Raw genomic sequence first — 20152 nt, forward strand, 5'->3', positions numbered from 1 at the left:
TCCACAAACACAATACTGTCTCCCACTTTTAGTATTTTGTCCTTCTACCACAGTTTTGTCAGAATCAACTCCTTCTCTTGATAGGATTGCATCTTCACTGTTAAAGGTCTAAGTTGCTTTCTCATGGCCAGGTTTGGACCATACACACAATGCGCCCTTTAAATTAACAATTCCTGCTGTGGAATGCCAGTCCAGTTGCTTGTTTATGCTTTCATAAAATTAATAGAATCTGTTCATTCCATCTTCTCTGATACAACAGAAAATCTCAGATTTTCCTTATGTGCTCTGTCCTCTAATTCTATTATTTTGGAACATCTCTTCTTGAGCAGTTTCGCATTTAGCCAGCCTTTTCTTCATTTCAACCTCTGATTTGTGTAGTTTTATCACATCATCTGAATGTCTTTTTAAAGCTTCTTTCATTTTTTCCAGCCGCCGGGCTGGCAACTCGACACTGTAAAACTTCACTGCCAATCATGAGTGGACAGGTGATCCGCTGTGGTGACCCCTAACCGGGAAAAGCCGAAAGAAGAAGAAGAAGAAGAGTACTCCATCAGTGTTTCATTTATTTTTAATCAGCTCTGAGTACATTTGATTTATTTTTTCTTCTAGGTTTCTGGAAGACATTATTCTCTAGTTTTCTGATATAGCTGAAGAAATATTTGTAGTTGACTTTGGTATCTGTGGCCACTTTAAATTTTTATTTTGTTTTACATTGCCTAATGATGCTCTTAATTTCCTTGCTGGCATGCTTCAGTGTGGTCTTAAGGAAGGGAATTGGAATTTCTTGCAACTTTAATTTTCTTCTTTCATTTGCTGTACAATTTATTTACATGAGAGTTCCACCAGAGATATTTATTCCTGAATTTACTGTTACATTTAAGGCAGATGGGTACTGAATTTTCTATACAGCTGTTTAGGTGCTGGTAAAAGTCAGTGGTGAATACAAGTGCTCTTTCAGTTGGGTCTGTTTGCAAGGGATTGGTGGGAATTTTGCATGTGTCTTCTACAAGTTGAGATAGGTTTGCAAAGGAGAAATCCCTAAAGATGGTCTTATTTGTGGATGGGGTAACACATCCAGGCCTGACCGATAAGATTACCAATTTGAGGTCAGATTTAACAAGGGATAATGAGATGCAGGGTGAGGTACAGGTGGTATCCAGGTTGTCAGGACTAGATCAAGAATGTTAGAGCCTCTAGTTGGTAGTTTTACAATTTGTACTAGTGCATTGGTGTTAACTAAGTCTAGAAAACACTTTGGATAACTATTTTTAGAGGTGTAAGTGTGCCAGTCAATGCTTGAGTAATTGAAGTGACCCAGGAAGAAGGTATTTGGTTTGATATTCAATACCTTAATGGTGTTAAGGTAATATCCATGATCTTTGAAGGGCATTGATGCGGATCTGTAGCTAGCAATGAAGAAATAGTTGGATTTATTAAGTGTAATTTGGATCTCGAGGAGCTCCAGGTTAGAGTCATTGGTAATATGATGTGAGGTACTGGTGTTTCTAACAAATACAGATGCTCCCCCACAGTTATACAAGAAGTCATAGACAACAGTACTAAGTATAGGAAAGGGAAAATAATTAAGGAAGAATGTAGCTAAACAATAAATTGAACAGATAACTGCAGCATAAGTATGTAAAAGAAAACTAGTGGTAATAATAAAAATAAAACAAAAAAGATTATGTCATTTACAGGTACAAAATAGTGGACAATGTCATACCATTTTAGGCTTTGATATCAAAGGCATTAGAGCTTTAATACATTTAGGAAACTAAAGTTTATGTAAAATAATTTTGGAATATTTTTTGTTGGCTAAGATGTTTATTAATGAATGCTAAAAAAAAATAGTAGTCCCTGGAGGGATTACATATTTCAAAAGTTAACTATGTAATTAAAAGGGAAAGTAATGGCACAGTTCAGAACTGCAGATGTTAACGAAAGTGAATTGAAAATGTGTCTTGAAAATTTGTGTCAAAATATCCATGAAGCAAAGGAAGTAATGAATGACATAAAATGAATGTGGAACATAATAAAATGTACCATTCCCAGGAATTCAAGAAGAAAAAGGTTCGTGCTATACCAAAACCCAGCAAAACGTAGCAATCAGTATGAAATCCAAAACGAAAAAACGCTGCTGGATACTGCTGTACTCCAAGTATAAAATTTTTATTGTAACACAAATAGCATGAGAGAGAGCACTTTCGGGCTATGGCCCTTCATCAGATAAAATTCCACAAACAAACAAATTAATTTAAAAAACACTACAACCAATGAAATTCTAGTAAAAAGCCCGCCTATTCTTAAGGGCTGGCTTAAGGGGAACTACATCATTCAGCCCTGGATTTCTGTGGGCTGTCATCTCCAAAATCCATTTAGATTCAGTTAACTCCGTTAACTGTTTAATATCCCCCCCCCCCCCATTGTCTCTACTTTTTCTTTTTTGTATTTATCTGTGAGGCCATTTACATTTAAAGATAATGTAGAAAGTGTCATTATGTTAAAAAGTTATTATTCTCAGCTTTTATTTGTAATAGCTTTTTTGATAAGTATCTACTTCCAGCTTTTCTGTTACATGTACACACTAATGTTTGGCAGGTTGATCTTTTGTACAGTTTGAGCCTATGTCAGACCTTACAAAACTTTTTGTTTTATTCAAAGCCCTCAAAAAATACACCCCAATACATCCCTAAAACCTATTAACTTAAGACTAACACTTAAAACTATGTACATCTTCAAATGTTGAAGTTTTATCCTCCTAATTGGGACAATTGTCCCAAACTGACAGTCATACTTACATACGTGGGTTAACTTAAAAGGAAGGTTATCCATGATAAGAAGCATGGTACATCCTGTGTTTCTACTAAGTGCTGTCTGGTTTTGTCTTATCTTTATCAGTCTTCCAGAATGGGAAAACACTTGAATGTTTTCAGAAAACATTATCTCCTAGCCATTGAAAGAAAGAAGTATTCTGTTTTTATTGCTCTTTATCAGAATGCCTCCATTGAGACATAAGAATCCCATACAGATTTGCTTCTACATGAAGTTTTTATGTATTTGCTAGAGGAAAGCTTTATTATATTAAATTTTCTTTCTTATTAATTTGGTTTCTCTTAAATCTTGTTACTAGATCAAGCCAATATCCTTAATCCTGCCATTTCCATATGCAAGAATGAGAAAAAGCACATCAAATTTTCTTGTATCCTGACCTTTTGACTAGACTTTTTCTACTTTTTTTACATTGCAGTGCCTACAATTCTTAAGACTGAACAGGAAGAACCTGTTAACTTTAGTATACCCATTACATTTGAAAAGAACTAAGAAAACTTTACATCTCATGCACCATAAGAATATCATTGTTAAAAACAAAATGTTGTTTTACATTCAGTTAACTCTCTCCCTCCTCTCCCCCTCTCCTAAGTATTCTTCCAGACATTAATGTCATGAAGTAGGCGTATGCTTTAGAGTCCTCTACAAGTTTAACAAAGTCAAAAAGTCCAATATTTTCAGGTGTTCTTGTTCTGTCATGTTTCACAAATATAATTAATGCTTTGTAAACTTACATTCTCAAACACTAATTATCAAAAAACTGTTCAATGAACCCACTTTGTTGAAATCTCACTTTATCAAATGGCCATTTAATTGAAGTTTTTCATAGGGAAAAACAACAGCTGTCCAACCTACTGCCCATCACAAAATTCTAGAAATTTAAAACCCACCCAAGTGGGGGGAGGCTGTTCCACCCACACACCCCTAACTGGATATACCAACTCTTGAGATCGCACTGTAGTGGAGAAAAGGGCAAATTCCCGATGATGAGCAACTGTTGTTTTTCCCCTATGAAAAACTTTGATTAAATGGCCGTTCAATAAAATGAGATTTTGACAAAGTGGGTTCACTGAATAGGGATTCAGTAATTAGTGTTTTCAACAATGTGATACAGACCCCACATTTATTTGTCAATTTCTGAGTTGCTGGTTTTATTCCTGTTTTTCTCCATCTCCCAGATCCAGTCTTTGCTTCATTTCCCTTGTAAAGTTCACATAATGCCGATCTGGAAAATATTCAACTCCACAACAGTAAATGCTAGTGTATATTCGCTGTTGTGAGGTTGACGTTCGGATTGGAGATCACACTACAGTGGGGATTGAGAAATTTACCCTTTTCCTCACTGTAATTTGATCTTGGAGTTGGAATATATAATTGGCAGGGAGTGCAGGGGGGCTTGCCCCCCTGCAAGATGTTTGCATGATATCACCAGATGTCAAGGTAAATTGGGTAATGTTGATAATGTTGAATTTGAATTATTGACATTACTGCATTTGTTTTTGTGAGTGAACAATGCTTTTCACTTCCCACTTTTTTTTGAGTAAGTCATTACTCGAAGAACTGTCTTTCAGAATTTTGATAGTAAACCTTCACTGGTACAGTCTGTCTGTTGTCTTTATTACCAGAAGAACAAGAAGCAGAATCTTCTTCTGTTTCACAGTTCACGTTTTGTTGGACAAACTTTTGTATTTCCTCATTAGCATGTTCTGCATCAAAAAATTATTTTGTCCCTCCAGGAAAGGATATTCTAAAGATAGCTGGGTACAACAGTTTGAATTTCATGCCTGCTTCCTGACATTCCCTGATTAGTGGAATAAATTTACTCCTCTTCTGCCTGGTGTACAGTGAGTAATCATTTTCCACAAACACAATACTGTCTCCCACTTTTAGTATTTTGTCCTTCTACCACTGTTTTGTCAGAATCAACTCCTTCTCTTGATAGGATTGCATCTTCACTGTTAAAGGTCTAAGTTGCTTTCTCATGGCCAGGTTTGGACCATACACACAATGCCCCCTTTAAATTAACAATTCCTGCTGTGGAATGCCAGTTCAGTTGCTTGTTTATGCTTTCATAAAATTAATAGAATCTGTTCATTCCATCTTCTCTGATACAACAGAAAATCTGAGATTTTCCTTATGTGCTCTGTCCTCTAATTCTATTATTTTGGAACATCTCTTCTTGAGCAGTTTCACATTTAGCCAGCCTTTTCTTCATTTCAACCTCTGATTTGTGTCGTTTTATCACATCATCTGAATGTCTTTTTAAAGCTTCTTCCAGATTTTCCAGCCGCCGGGCTGGCAATTCGACACTGTAAAACTTCACTACCCATCATGAGTGGACAGGTGATCCGCTGTGGCGACCCCTAACCGGGAAAAGCCGAAAGAAGAAGAGTACTCCATCAGTGTTTCATTTATTTTTAATCAGCTCTGAGTACATTTGATTTATTTTTTCTTCTAGGTTTCTGGAAGACATTATTCTCTAATTTTCTGATATAGCTGAAGAAATATTTGTAGTTGACTTTGGTATCTGTGGCCACTTAAAATTTTTATTTTGTTTTTCATTGTCTAATGATGCTCTTAATTTCCTTGCTGGCATGCTTCAGTGTGGTCTTAAGGAAGGGAATTGGAATTTCTTGCAACTTTAATTTTCTTCTTTCATTTGCTGTACAATTTATTTACATGGGAGTTCCACCAGAGACATTTATTCCTGAATTTACCGTTACATTTAAGGCAGATGGGTACTGAATTTTCTATACAGTTGTTTAGGTGTTGGTAAAAGTCAGAGGTGAATACAAGTGCTCTTTCAGTTGGGTCTGTTTGCAAGGGATTGGTGGGAATTTTGCATGTGTCTTCTACAAGTTGAGATAGGTTTGCAAAGGAGAAATCCCTAAAGATGGTCTTATTTGTGGATGGGGTAACACATCCAGGCCTGACCGATAAGATTACCAATTTGAGGTCAGATTTAACAAGGGATAATGAGATGCAGGGTGAGGTACAGGTGGTATCTAGGTTGTCAGGACTAGATCAAGAATGTTAGAGCCTCTAGTTGGTAGTTTTACAATTTGTACTAGTGCATTGGTGTTAACTAAGTCTAGAAAACACTTTGGATAACTATTTTTAGAGGTGTAAGTGTGCCAGTCAATGCTTGAGTAATTGAAGTGACACAGGAAGACGGTATTTGGTTTATTTAATACCTTAATGGTGTTAAGGTAATATCCATGATCTTTGAAGGGCATTGATGCGGATCTGTAGCTAGCAATGAAGAAATAGTTGGATTTATTAAGTGTAATTTGGATCTCGAGGAGCTCCAGGTTAGAGTCATTGGTAATATGATGTGAGGTACTGGTGTTTCTAACAAATACAGATGTTCCCCCACAGTTATACAATAAGTCATAAACAACAGTACTAAGTATAGGAAAGGGAAAAGAATTAAGGAAGAATGTAGCTAAACAATAAATTGAACAGATAACTGCAGCATAAGTATGTAAAAGAAAACTAGTGGTAATAATAAAAATAAAACAAAAAAGATTATGTCATTTACAGGTACAAAATAGTGGACAATGTCATACCATTTTAGGCTTTGATATCAAAGGCATTAGAGCTTTAATACATTTAGGAAACTAAAGTTTATGTAAAATAATTTTGGAATATTTTTTGTTGGCTAAGATGTTTATTAATGAATGCTAAAAAAAAATAGTAGTCCCTGGAGGGATTACATATTTCAAAAGTTAACTATGTAATTAAAAGGGAAAGTAATGGCACAGTTCAGAACTGCAGATGTTAACGAAAGTGAATTGAAAATGTGTCTTGAAAATTTGTGTCAAAATATCCATGAAGCAAAGGAAGTAATGAATGACATAAAATGAATGTGGAACATAATAAAATGTACCATTCCCGGGAATTCAGAAGCATGGTCCAGTGGTCATGTAAATAGTTTCCTTCAAATAGGTCAGTTTATGTAATCATGAGAAAAGTGAGTCAGAGACAGCTTTAGCTGCAATGAGGAAGTAGTCATTATTGGCTAATCACTTCCTTTTACTACTTGGTCCAAAAAGTCACTTTACGGTGCAAATTACCTCTAGTGGCCCATGCATCGCATTGGCACAGGCCTTTCCCCTCGCTCTGTCACACACACACACACACACACACACACACACACACACACACACACACACACACACACACACACACACACACACAAAGTCATCCAGTCTTATTCAAACCCTTGCAGGCACATGTGCGTGTGTACACAGACACAGACACACACACACACACACACACACACACACACACACACACACACACACACACACACACACACACACACACACTTTGCCATGCACATACATGTGCTAACCCCTGCCATACCACATCTTTGCGAACTACTGTAAACTTTAATTTTTCTCAGCTGGCCATGTTTATGTACATAGCCAAGAGATTCCTGGATCGCTTGGCTCCATAAATTGGTAATTGCAGGCATTTCTGGAGGAAAGCCTATAGCTAATTAGCATTAACCACTGCTCTGGATTGCGTCATATTCCTGCAACTTGTCCACTGAGACTGCACACTGTCGTGATTCTTCTGATTGTACAAAATCATTATAGTGGGCTGTTCTCTGAATCAGAAAAGATTACAGCTAAGGTGGCTAACTTCTGGTAGGGCTTATTGCTTGCACTAACTCTTTCTAAATCCCAGGGCTTATTTCAAATGTCATTATCGTTTATGGTGAAAATCTGAGTGTCAGATAATGGAGCAATCCAAAACATGCTCATTTTCTGGTGACTGGTCACGCTTAGTTCAAGACTGGAGAAAATGTGGTAGTAAGGGGCATTAATGGTTTGATTGTCCTAATTTAACAGATGAAAAACGAGGTAGTGAAAGGAGAATATAGGGGGAAAGTATCCCAAGGAAAGATGGAAATGTAGTTGAGGAAATAGAATGACATTCAGGATAAAAGAAGAAAGTGAGGCAATGGGAAAGGTAGAAGCAGTGGAGATTAGTCTGGAATTATATCTTCAGTGTTGAATATTGATGAACAGGAAAAGGGGGAGTTAAAACAGAGTCAGAAGAGGATAGTGTGAGAAGATGGGGAAAAAAGTTTAAAAATGGTGCTTATATGAAGGCAAAGAAAGAAGAATGTTGATATTAATATTCTGTCAATGAATGTAAATAATGTTAAAAGTGATATAAGAATAATAATAATAAAACCATGCTAATAATCTTCCAACCTACTAGAGCCATGGACCCCCCCACCCAACTTTACCATAATTGCTGCAGGCAACACAACAATTGAACCCATTACACAGGCCAAACTCCTAGGTGTAATCATTGATCACAATGTGAGATTCAACCAACACATATCACAAACTATTAAGAAAGTCCACAAATAAATTGGGTACTCTATATAAAAAACATTTCCTAACCAACAATACCAAAGTTGCCATCACAAGAGCTCACCTGCTTTCATCACTTCGTTATGCCTCACCCAAACCCACGAACCTCAGAAAATCTTAACTAGATAAACTAGAAACGTTATAACAAAATTGTTATATTTGCCAGTGACTCCCCTTACAGAACACACCACTGTCTAGTGCTAAAAAAGTTATATTGGCTAGAATTCCTACAACTTCTTCACTGCAACCAACTGACAATAGCACACAAGTTAATTAATCAGCCAGGCAAAACCCCTATGCTACAAAATCTACTAGAACCTTATTCTAGCCCTAGAATATTATGCTCCACCAACAAATCCATAACAAAAATTACCAAATCTTCTAATTCCCCAGGTGATGTTCTCTACTCTAATTATGTAACCAAAATCTGGAACTCCTTACCTCTAGAACTCAGAATTTTAACTAATATCCCACATTTTAAAAATGTTCAAAGAACAACTAAGAAACAAACGGCTTTGCTTATGTAATTTCCCGGGATAAAACACACTTTTCCCTATTTACTTCCATCATCCACTATTATTACACTTTTTTCCTATTACTTTAACACCCTACAATAATCTATTAACATCTCTGAAATCACTACCCATAATGCCTTAGTATTGTTCTACCTTAAAACTAATTTTAGCTATACTTTGAACCTTCTGTTTGACAGAATGTTATATTTCTTCAGCTCATTCCTGCTTATACTTCAGCTTTCTATTTCTGCTCCTATCCAATGGCACCTTAATCCAGACAAAATACCAGTATGTCTACTTGTACTTTACGCAAACTGTTTACTCTCATATTTTGTCGATATGCTTGTATATACTGACATTTTTTTTATTTGTTCTTCTTTAACTATTGTTATAAAAATTTTGTTTACTATCCTATCAACTTTTTTTTGTAATAATGTTCTCATGTAAATATTTTTGTTTATGTTATACTGGAGCTTTTCTCCCTGGGCATCTTCTGAAAATGAGCTGACACCCAGTCAGACTTTCCGGTAAACAAATGTAAAATAAATAAAAATAAGTAACTGTATTTGAATAGCGTAAGAAGGTGGAGGGTGATTATGTAATGTGTATGTTGGATATGAGGTATACAGAAAATGAAAACAGACAGATTAGGTCTACTGCAGGATGATAAGGTAGTTTGGGCAACAGGGCAGGATGGTTGTTCTACTGTAGCAGGGATGTTAATGTTTTGGTTGTAAAGGCTGGAATGATGGGAAGACTCTTAATATACGATGCAAGAGTTAAAAATAGACCATCATGCATACTTGCAGTTCATGCATACACAAATGTTTGGGGGGGGGGGTAAAAATATTGTTTGAAGAGATAAAGAAATACATCACTGTGAGTGTGAATAGTATATTGACAGGAAATTTGAATTGAAATTTAAGAAAAGGAAAAAGGAAGATAGCACATGATGTGAAGGCGATAAAAGAAGTAATATGGAATGGGAGATTATTTTTAGAGAAATATAGAAAGTTTGTATATGTCCAGAAAATTTAAAGACAGACTATTTTATTATTGGAAGACATGAAAGAAGTGCAGGGGAGCACTAAGTTGGCAGAAATTTTGGATTATATGCCTGTGATTCAAGATTCAAAGAAACTTTATTGTCATTTAGGAAACACAAGTGCTACCTAAATGAAATTTCGAGTGTCAGCTCTTTTACAGGCGAAAACAAACACAAAAAGACAGACATGATAGGTATTATAGCAATAACCCACGCCTGAGTGTGGGTAATGCTAAATTTACCCACGGTTGGTGTGGTTTGGTCCGAGGGCGAAGCCGGACCAAAAGCCAACCGTGGTAATTTAGCATTACCCACACCCAGAAGTGAGTTATTGCTATTATATGACATTATTTAAGAAAAGAAACTATTACTTTTCTTAAATAATGGCATAGTATAATGCCTGTTTACTGCCCTTCCGCAGATGTCTGGCATCCACGGCAGTTCTGATGTACTGCGCGCCTGCGCAGTACATCAGAGTTGTGCAAAACGGAGAAAGCAAAATCTCCGTTGCTTTTTTTTTGTGTCTCGCTATGTTAAATGAGTTTAACATAGCGAGACAGTTTTAAAATAAGCAACGAACATCTCCGTCACTTATTTTAAAACTGTCTCGCTATGTTAAACTCATTTAACATAGCGAGACTCTAAAAAGCAACGGAGATCTTGCTTTCTCCGTTGCTAAACACAGTCTCGCTATGTTAAATGGGTTTAACATAGCGAGACAGCTTTAAAATAAGCAACGGAGATCTCCGTTGCTTATTTTAAAGCTGTATCGCTATCTTTGACCCATATAACATAGCGAACAGTGTTTAAAACGAAGTTATACTAATGGAAAAAGTCCGGGCGACCGGACCTTTTTCCATTAGTATAACTCGATTTACAACGGGCACGCTGGCCAATCAGCGTGCACGTTTTGGGGGGGTCATGGTATAATAAAGAGTAAACAATAACCATAGCACAAAAGTAAATGTCTAGGTAGCTGACGCACATGCTTGTACACTATTTATATACACTGGATAACATTGACTACTAGATGACTGACACACGAAATGAAAAGTACACTATACACAGAGGTGAGATTGGGTGAAGTGATTGGAATTGCACTTGAATGAGAATATATTAACTTTAGTATGCAATAATAGAATTACTGTTTGGAAAAAAGGAAAAGAATGACAGAGTAACAATCTGTTATAGTTTTGATATATCCAGATTTACATCTGCATTAATGAGTCTTATTGCAGTTAGATAAAAACTGTTCATGAATCTGGAGATCCTGCAGTGGATACTCTGTAACCTTCTACCAGACACAAGTTTGAACCAAGCATATGCTGGATGACAAGTCTCACTCAGTATTTTGCGGGACCTCTTTTTACATCTCAGTTCAAAGAGCTCCTGCAAGGTAGGAAGACTAGTGCCCACGATCTTTTCTGCTGTTATTATTTTTGCAGCTTCTTCCTTTTGGCCATTGTACTGTTACCGAACCATACAGTGCAGTTGCTGGTGACAATGCTCTTGATGGCTCCTCTGTAAAAAGTATTTAGAGCATTCATGGAGAGCTTTGCTTTTCTCAGCCTTCTTAGGAAGTGTAGTCACCAGTGGCCTTTTTAATTAGCTGGTCTGTGTTTGTACTCCAAGAAAGATCCTCTGATATATGTACCCCCAGGAACTTTGTAGTTTGAACTCTGCTTCTTCACCATTGATCTTGAGGGGCAGGTGCATGGCAGAGCTCTTTCTGAAGTCAATACTAATTTATTTTGTTTTATTGATGTTCAGGTCCAAATTGTTGTTATTGCACCATTCAATCAGGAAGTTGACCTCATTCCTGTACCCAGTCACGTCATCACCACTTATTAGTCCCACCACTACGGTGTCATCTGCGAATTTGATGTGGTTGTTGCTAGCTTTCACAGAGCAGTCATGGGTAAGGATTGTGAACAGTAGAGGACTCGGCACACAAACCTGGGGTACTCCAGTGTTGATTGTAATACTCCCCAAAGTGTTGTTACCACCACAGGTCCTTTGTGGTCTTCCAGTCAGGAAATCGAGGATCCAGTTGCACAGCCCTTTATTTATGCCAAGGTTGATTAGCTTTTCTGTAAGTTGCATTTGAATTAACATACTGATTGCCAAGTTGAAATCTATGAACAACAAACTGTCATAGTTGTTCTTCTCTTCAAGTTGCTCCAGTGTGAGGTGAAGTGCAACTGAAATGGCATCAACGGTCGATCTGTTTGCCCAGTGGGAAACTGCAGTGGGTCAGAGGATTGGGGACGTACTGTAGTGAAATGCCTTTTAACCAGTCTTTCAAAGCTTTTCATTATATTTGATGTAAGGACCACTGGCCTGTAATCATTTAAGTAGGTGTGGTTGGCCTTTTTGGGCAGAGGGATTATGTTGGTACTTTGAAGCATGCTGCCACTTTTTCCTGGACAAGCAAGGTATTGAAGATGTTCGTCAGGACTATGCTGAGCTGATCTGCACAACCTTTCAATACTTTCCCCAGAATGTTATCAGGGCCAGCAGCCTTCCTGGGTTTCACTTTCCTCTGTTGGTTCTTTACATCCTCAGCACTGAAGTTGAGTACAGCCTCCTTTTGGTCATTGAGAAGCTTTACTGCCTCCGGGTTGTTTTTCTCTTCAAACCTGCCATAAAATGTGTTTAGATTCTCCAGAAATTCAGTGCTGTCATCACACTAAGCTGAGATGGTCTTGTACTCAGTTAGCTATTGAATACCATGCCAGAGGCTTCTTGAGTCATTTGCATCCTTGAATCATCTTTGTATCCTCTTTCCATAATCCCTCTTGGCCTTCTTGATACACTTTTTTAGATTAGCCCTTGACACACTTAGATCTTTCTTATCCTATTAAATTCAATTATTCTGTGTTCTGATATAGAACCTGTACTGTTTTTGCAGCATAATGTCACAACCTCAGTTCTGTCATTGTTGCAGAGGCTGGCCTCTAGAAATGGGCATACTTTAGAATGATTAACAGGAAGTAAATTAAAACCCATGTCACCAAAACCAAACAGGCAAGTTTGCTAACCAACAGGACTATTTCATACATGTCAGTGTTGAAAAAGTTTAGGGTTTCAGTTTAGTGGATGGCACAACCCTCCTGTTATCTTCATGGTCATTTGCTGAAAACAAGCACTGAAGTATGGAAAGGCTTGGTTCCATTTATTCTACCCTAGTGGTCACAGAGGTAAATAGAGGACCATGCCAGTCATTGACTGTATTAGGATGGAGAGTTAGTGCTTTGTGTCTGTGGAGGACTGTATGTGGGTGGGAAATGTTATTGTTGGCTGGCCATGGAATCATGAAGAAGGTGCATCTGCCACTACTTTTACTTTCTTCTCATATGTGCTCCTACCCTAGGAACACAGAATGACTTCAGAGGAGATTATATTAAGTTGTCAGTGTACAAGTTGTATCTCCCCACATAAAAGCATTTTCTGGCTTCATGTTGCAGACAAACAGGGCCGGTGTTGGCATTTTGGGCGCCCACAGGAAATGTCAAGGTGGGGGCCCCTTGGACACTTCAAGTCTAAGTATCACCCTCTCGCTACCACCCCTCCTAAGCAACCTTTTAGTTTATGCTGTAGTGTTTTAGAGGTAATATACACAGACTGAACTCTAGTTACAGTGCTCTTACATTATGACAGGTCTGTGTACCATACTATGTTGGCCGATGTCACAGAAGGATATTCACAGTTACTGGCATTTAGTTGTAACAATGATACATTACAGCAACTCTAAATATGGGGCTGGACTTGAGTGAAATGATGCTCTATGCACTACCCCCCCCATCCCATGGGCTCCAGTACTCCCATCTGCTGCCCCCCAGCTCTCCACATTATGCACATTACTTTTTTCTCCTTTTTCTCACATTTTGCCTTACTTTTCAGCTTTTTCAAGAATCCAGAATTTTCTGTATGCTCTGAAATGCATTTAATTTTTTCTTTTTATACAACCTTTTCCTCTAATGACAGTTGGAACAGAAACTATGGTAAAGGAAAGAAATTCAGTGTTGCTGTTCAGCTTTAGTTTTCCTTGCATTTTAGAACATTTTCCCAACCTTTTAATCCAATGGTGGCCTGAAAAAAATCATGTGTCGGAAAGGGATTTCAGTCTTACTTTTTTGTCTTTCAAGAAAGACATAAGTTGTGCCCCAAGGGATAATGTTCAAAGCTGACAAAATAGTAGCTCACAATAAACTAATACAGTTGTCGTAAGGACACAAAAATCCTTTGTGGGAATACTGCCTGCCTCCCCCCTTTCCCCCAAGGAAAAAGACAGTCACTACCTGTCCATCCCTCTGATGTTAGAACTGGGATGAAAGCAGAAGTTCAGATGGACGTGGTCATGTAATATAAATATATATATATATATATATATATATATATATATAGCATGACTTTTCACTCCTCACCCCTTCAGGCAATCACCACTGTATGTGCCTGGTGTATGACTGTGACAAAAGTGGAAAAAATAATGACTACAGTAATGAATTCTACTTTCTTGCTAATATACAGTACACTGCCCCTGCACATGGTATAGTAACTTTTGTTGTATACCTCTGAGGTCTGTGAGAAAAATAAAAGAAACAATGACCATGTCTCCAACAGAAGCTATAATGACCTCTTCTGCATACCTCTAAGGTTTGATTGTGATGAGAATTAAAGAAGTAATGAACACACAATCACCAGTCCCCACACAACTTCACTCCCCTGTAACCACTACATGTACCCCGTGACATCCCTACCACCTGTTCCTAGCTTGTATCTTTAAAGAGTAAGTCATAAACGCCCTCTCTAAGGTGAAAAACACAGCATCTATGGGACCTGACATCCCAGGCTACCTTCTACATGCCCACCAACAAGAATTAGCAACACCATTGGGTACTCTCTTCAATCATAGCCTAAGCACCAGCTTCGTCCCAGCCAAATGGAAAATGGCCACCATTATTCCCTAGCACAAAGGTGGTGCTTCCACTGACCTCAGGAATTATAGACCCATTAGCCTGACTAGCCTTATCTGCAAGGCCATGGAGTGAACCATCATGGACTTTATCAACAAAGATATAGGTAAACTTTATCAACATAGATATAGGTAATCTCCAAACACTTGACCCTACTCCCATTTGGATATGTCAGAGGGAGAGCATGGCTGTTAAACCTGGTAGACTTCTTTGAGAAAGTTGCCAGGGCCCTGGAGGAGGGGAAATCTCTGTATAGAGCCTACTTAGACTTAACCAAGGCTTTTGACACTCTTTTTCACTCAGACATCATTGACAAACTCACCCAGCTAGGTATCAACCCTTATATTGTTAGATGGGTCACTAACTGACTAATAGAACACATATAATCAAAAACAGGGGAATATACCTCCAACAGCAAACATGTAACCAGTGGTCTTCCACAGGGATCAGTCCTGGGCCCTCTTCTGTTTGAAATCTATTTCTCAGAAGTACAAGCAAAAGTAAGCATCTGTGGCTGACAAAGTTTGCTTATGGCTGAAAACTGGGATGGTCACAGACTCTCCAAATGATGTCAATGTCCTACAAGAGGGTCTTACACAAACAAAAGATTGGTGCCAAAGTCACGGCCTTAAACTCGATGCAAAAAAAGTATTATCATCCCTTTCAGTAAGAGCATTGTTCCTGCTAATGACCACATCATTAACAACACCCTAAGTAAGCACTCAGTGGTGAGAGACCTGGGCATGCAGGTTGAGAGCAACTTTACCTTTGATCACCATGTATCCACAGTGGTAAGAAGGGCATTCTATATTGCTCATCTCATAAGTAAGGATATTGCCTCCAGAAAAAAAGAAGCTGTAGCCTCCCTGTACTCTTCCCTCATCAGGCCAGTAATTGAGTACAACACCCCTTTTGGCATGTACCTTTCCAAGCACCTGCAGCAATTGAAGAAACTACAAAGGTTCCTCACAAGGAAAATTCAAATGTCTTCAGCATCTGTCCTATGTGGCTCATCTGAAATCACTGTACCTTTCCAAGCACCTGCAGCAACTGGAGAAACTACAAAGGTTCTTCACAAGGAAAATTCAAACGTCTTCAGCATCTGTCCTATGTGGCTCATCTGAAATCACTGTTACTTTATTCTGTTTCATACAGACTACTCAGAAGTGATCTCTGCCTTGCATGTAAGACAATCTCTGACCCTGCTTTATTGGAAATGCTGCATATCCAGAAGTCAAATGGCACACAGGTTACTTGCTCTAAAGACCTTAACCTGGTATGTGACATTAATAGAACCTGCTAGAGGTTACTACACCTTTGAAACAGACTACTGCTTCATGTCAAACAGAGCACCTCATCGGCCCTCTTCAAACACAATCTGGATGATTGGATGGGTAACCGTAAATTCACCCCGGGGGTTCCACTTGTGTCTCTCTTGGACATGGGCATTAGGTGCTGAGCCTGGAAATAAGGGTAGAACTTGGCTAGGCCTGTAAGGGCCCTAGGGCCATTAGTCTACTAATGTCCTATGATCCTATAAGACATAGGCATACATATTTCTGTGATGTAAGCATTCCCATTACCAAACAATCACCAGAAAATCAAACCTGCTACTTATCGACCCTCATACTTCTCCACCTCTAAGAGCAAGAAATCTCGACAAAGTCATGAATAAAAGTGGGATAAAGGGCCTGTAATAGGGATAATTTTTAAATATTGCTCTTACAAACTTAAAAAGTTGATAGAATACCAGGTTTTGTATTAGCATGAAGTTTTTACTTAAACATTAGCATCAATTTTCTGTATAGTTAGAACTGATCACAAATCAGTCACCTTTGAAATGACACTAACACCAGAACTCAAAAGGATGAAATCAGACTAAAAACATCACCAAGGCAAACTATATCCTCCTAGGTGAGGGTATGACTGCATTCTAAGCCCCACCCCAAGCTGAAAGTAGTAACTACACTGAAGCATACATTAAAGCCCTGTACAATCACTTGCACAAGTATATAAATTTGGCTGTACCAGAAAGAATCAAAGGCAGCGCCCCAAGTAAAATCAAGCTGCCACGGTGGACTTCCAGCATCAGTAAACTCTACAATGAATGCAAACATTTGCTGTCCAAGAAAACAAAGACAAGGACCCAACAATGGAAAGCACCCTCCTCAGCCTTAACAGGCAAATAAGACAACTTGTCAAATTGTCCAAGAGCTCCTTTGAGAGAAACCTAGCGAGTACTCCAAAGAATAACCACAAGGCCTTTTACAGCTATGTATGTAACCCAAAGGGTAGGACAAAAGCTTGTGCAGAACTAGTGGCCAATGGTATCATACATATAGACCCCACAGAGATAGTGAACCTGCTAGCAGATAGGTTTGGTGAAAATGTCACTCCATTATCCCTGCTAATTTACAACAAACTCTCCCCCAAACTCCCCCCTGACCTTACATATCTGAGGGGCAAGTCATCAAAACCCTGTCCAAGGCAAAGAACATGGCCTCTATAGGACCAGATGACATCTCAGGCTGTCTTCTAAACAGGATAAAACATGAACTAGCATCACCACTAAGTACCCTTTTCCATCGTAGCATGACCACAGGCTTTGTTCCTGTAGAATGCAGAACAGCTACAGTTATTCCCATCCACAAAGGTGGCCGAGTAACAGACCTGGGGAATTACAGACTCATAAGCCTGACCAGCCTCATCTATAAGGCCATGGAATATATCATTATGGACCTCATAAACAAAGACATAAGTGACCTCCAAACCTTGGTCCTACCCAATTCGGCTTCAAGAAGGGAAGATCCTGCCTGCTAAATCTGGTGGATTTCTTTGAAAGTGTGACCAAGGCATTTGATGAGGGCAGATCTGTACACACAGCATACCTCGACTTGGCCAAGGCTTTCAACACAATCCCAAATTCAGGCGTTACTAATAAACTTAGCAAACTGAATGTAAACTCCTTCATTGTAAGATGGCTTGCCAACTGGCTCATAAACCGGGCACACACTATCAAAGTGGGTGACTCCACATCAACCAGCAGACTTGTTACCAGCGGGGTACCACAGGGTTCAGTCATGGGACCCCTGTTGTTTGGTATATACTTCTCAGAAGTTCAGGTCAAAACTAAAGGGTTGTGGTTGACCAGGTTTGCAGACAAAATTGAGTCAGTATACTCCAGGAAGGTCTCACACAGACCAGCAACTGGTGTATTAGTCATAGTCTCAAACTGAATGCAGAGAGATGCATCATCATTCCCTTCAGCACAAACAATGTCCCTTGACACTACCAAATCAATAATAATACCCTAAGTACCCATGAAGTGGTAAGGGATCTGGTATCACGGGTTGACTGTGACCTTAACTTTGACCACTGCATGTCTACTGTTGTAAGGAAAGCTTTCCACATAGCTCACTTGATTAGTAAAGGCATTGCCTCGGGAGCAAAAAAAGTTATAACCCCCGTATACTCGGCACGTATCCGGCCCATAATTGAGTACAATGCTCCATTCATTATGTACTATAATGAAGAATAATTATTTCTTATGAGCTAATCAAATTGTTCCCTGTACCCAAACTAATTTGATCATCATGGATTGCATGGTGTAATTCTGGGGGTATGGTATGTTAGCTGCCATAATTTAACTGATGCATTTTAAGCAGGTTAAAAAGTAGCTTCTTTTGGGTGGGAGGTTGGCATAATGGTTAAGGTGCTTACCTTACAGACATAACATGCAGGGCTTGATTCTCACATGGAGTAATTGGCTAAATTCCCTATGAAGGCAGTTAGCCTAGTACTAATCTATGAAACTATGAAAATAAACATTCGTAAATTCATCCCAGTATTGTTTTTTTTAAATACTGACAGCCACAATACTACTATTTTATTAAAAACTGGCCAAAAATATGGGGAAAAATCTGGACATTCTGTGAAAATCTGTACAGTTGGGAGATACGTCAACCCTACTCTGGAATAAAAAAAAGGACAACTTACTTTCCTGGGTGCTACAGCTAATCAGGTCCCTGGCTTCACTTAAATGGACCTGACTGAGTGCAGCTTACTGACAAATGAAAAAAAAAGATGGAAAAATGTTTGCAATGTCCCGATGATGTCACACAGCCATGCGGATGCCAATCACGAGCTGCCAAGGAATGAGCAGAGGACATGGTGAAACCTGTGGCTGTTGCATGGGAGCCCTCATTCACGGGGGAAGTAATCAGGGGCTCCCCACGGCCACGGGTGCCTAACACCAGCTATGTGGATAAAGAAGATGGCAGATTACCTGATGATTATTTTCAGTCTCAGCAAGTTATTTGAAGATTGCTTCGTATGTACTCCAGAACATTCCAGATGTGGTCTCACCAAATAGCAATAGAAAATAATTTTCTGCTAGTGATGTCTTGCCATGTCAGTCCCATAATCCTCTCAATTTTATTTGCTGCCTTTTCTCATTCAGTGCCCACCTTCAAATCAATTAGACCAAGGTCCAATCTGTTTCTTCATGTTTTGATGTCTAGGTACATTATTTTGCACCACTTTGCCCTCCCACAAAACTGTCTCATATCTATTAACTCATCTGCGTAAATCCCCTTCTTATCCTTTTCATCCTAGCCAGCCTATCACATGTATCATCCCTATTACTGAACTTTGTGTCATCTGTAGAGAGACATATCTTACCTTTAGTCCCTCTGAACTGTCACTTATATAGGCAGTGAAGATGCCAGGTCCTAGAATTGTTTACTATAATTCACAAGTTATAGCTTCAACTTCAGTTTACTATTACCTTTATCCTGCTGTTCAAACATTTTTTTTAACCAGATCACAACTCTGGGACCCACTCTTTTATTCTAATGTACATATTATTGTTTTTTGCTAGATTGCATCATATGCCTTCATGAAGTTTGTGCAGGCCACTGCCAGCTCCTTTGACATAATGTAAAAGCCTGACTAAGGCCACACTAACAGAGTTCAGTTTCACAGCTCAGGTACCTGTTGGATCAGGTATAGAAAGAATGAGGTGCCTGTCTTTGGGGGGAGGGAACAGATTGTGCCTGTCCAGTTCTCCCTTGGAGGAGGGACAGTGAAGCAAATCATGATACAGAGGCAGGTGTTTGGCCACCAAGTAGAGGAGTGAGCCCATACATATGGGGAAGGCATAGTGGTTCCCAGGTTCCCGTGGTGACATGGTCTGCTTGCCCCCTGTCCATGCCAGGGTAAGGTTAAGGCCATACTATATATACCATCTTTGCTAGGATGCAGGCTTGTATGACAGACATCCCCAGCCATTTCTCATTCTCAGTATGGAACATCCAGGATGGGAAAATTAATAGGTCTGGCTGATAGGGGAAGCCTGATTCATTGTCAATTCATTCACATCCATGAGATTTGTAT

The 20152-nt window shown here is 38.9% G+C and overlaps 1 protein-coding gene across 3 annotated transcripts in view; it reads left to right on the plus strand.

Moving 5' to 3' along the window:
* LOC122799471 overlaps positions 1–20152 on the plus strand; it is a 229918-nt gene that overhangs the window by 123425 nt on the left and 86341 nt on the right. The gene's annotated exons all lie outside the window — the stretch shown is intronic.

The sequence above is a fragment of the Protopterus annectens genome, chromosome 4.part0 (genome assembly GCF_019279795.1).
Source record: "Protopterus annectens isolate FY-2018-M chromosome 4.part0, PAN1.0, whole genome shotgun sequence".
NCBI classification, from domain to species: domain Eukaryota; kingdom Metazoa; phylum Chordata; order Ceratodontiformes; family Protopteridae; genus Protopterus; species Protopterus annectens.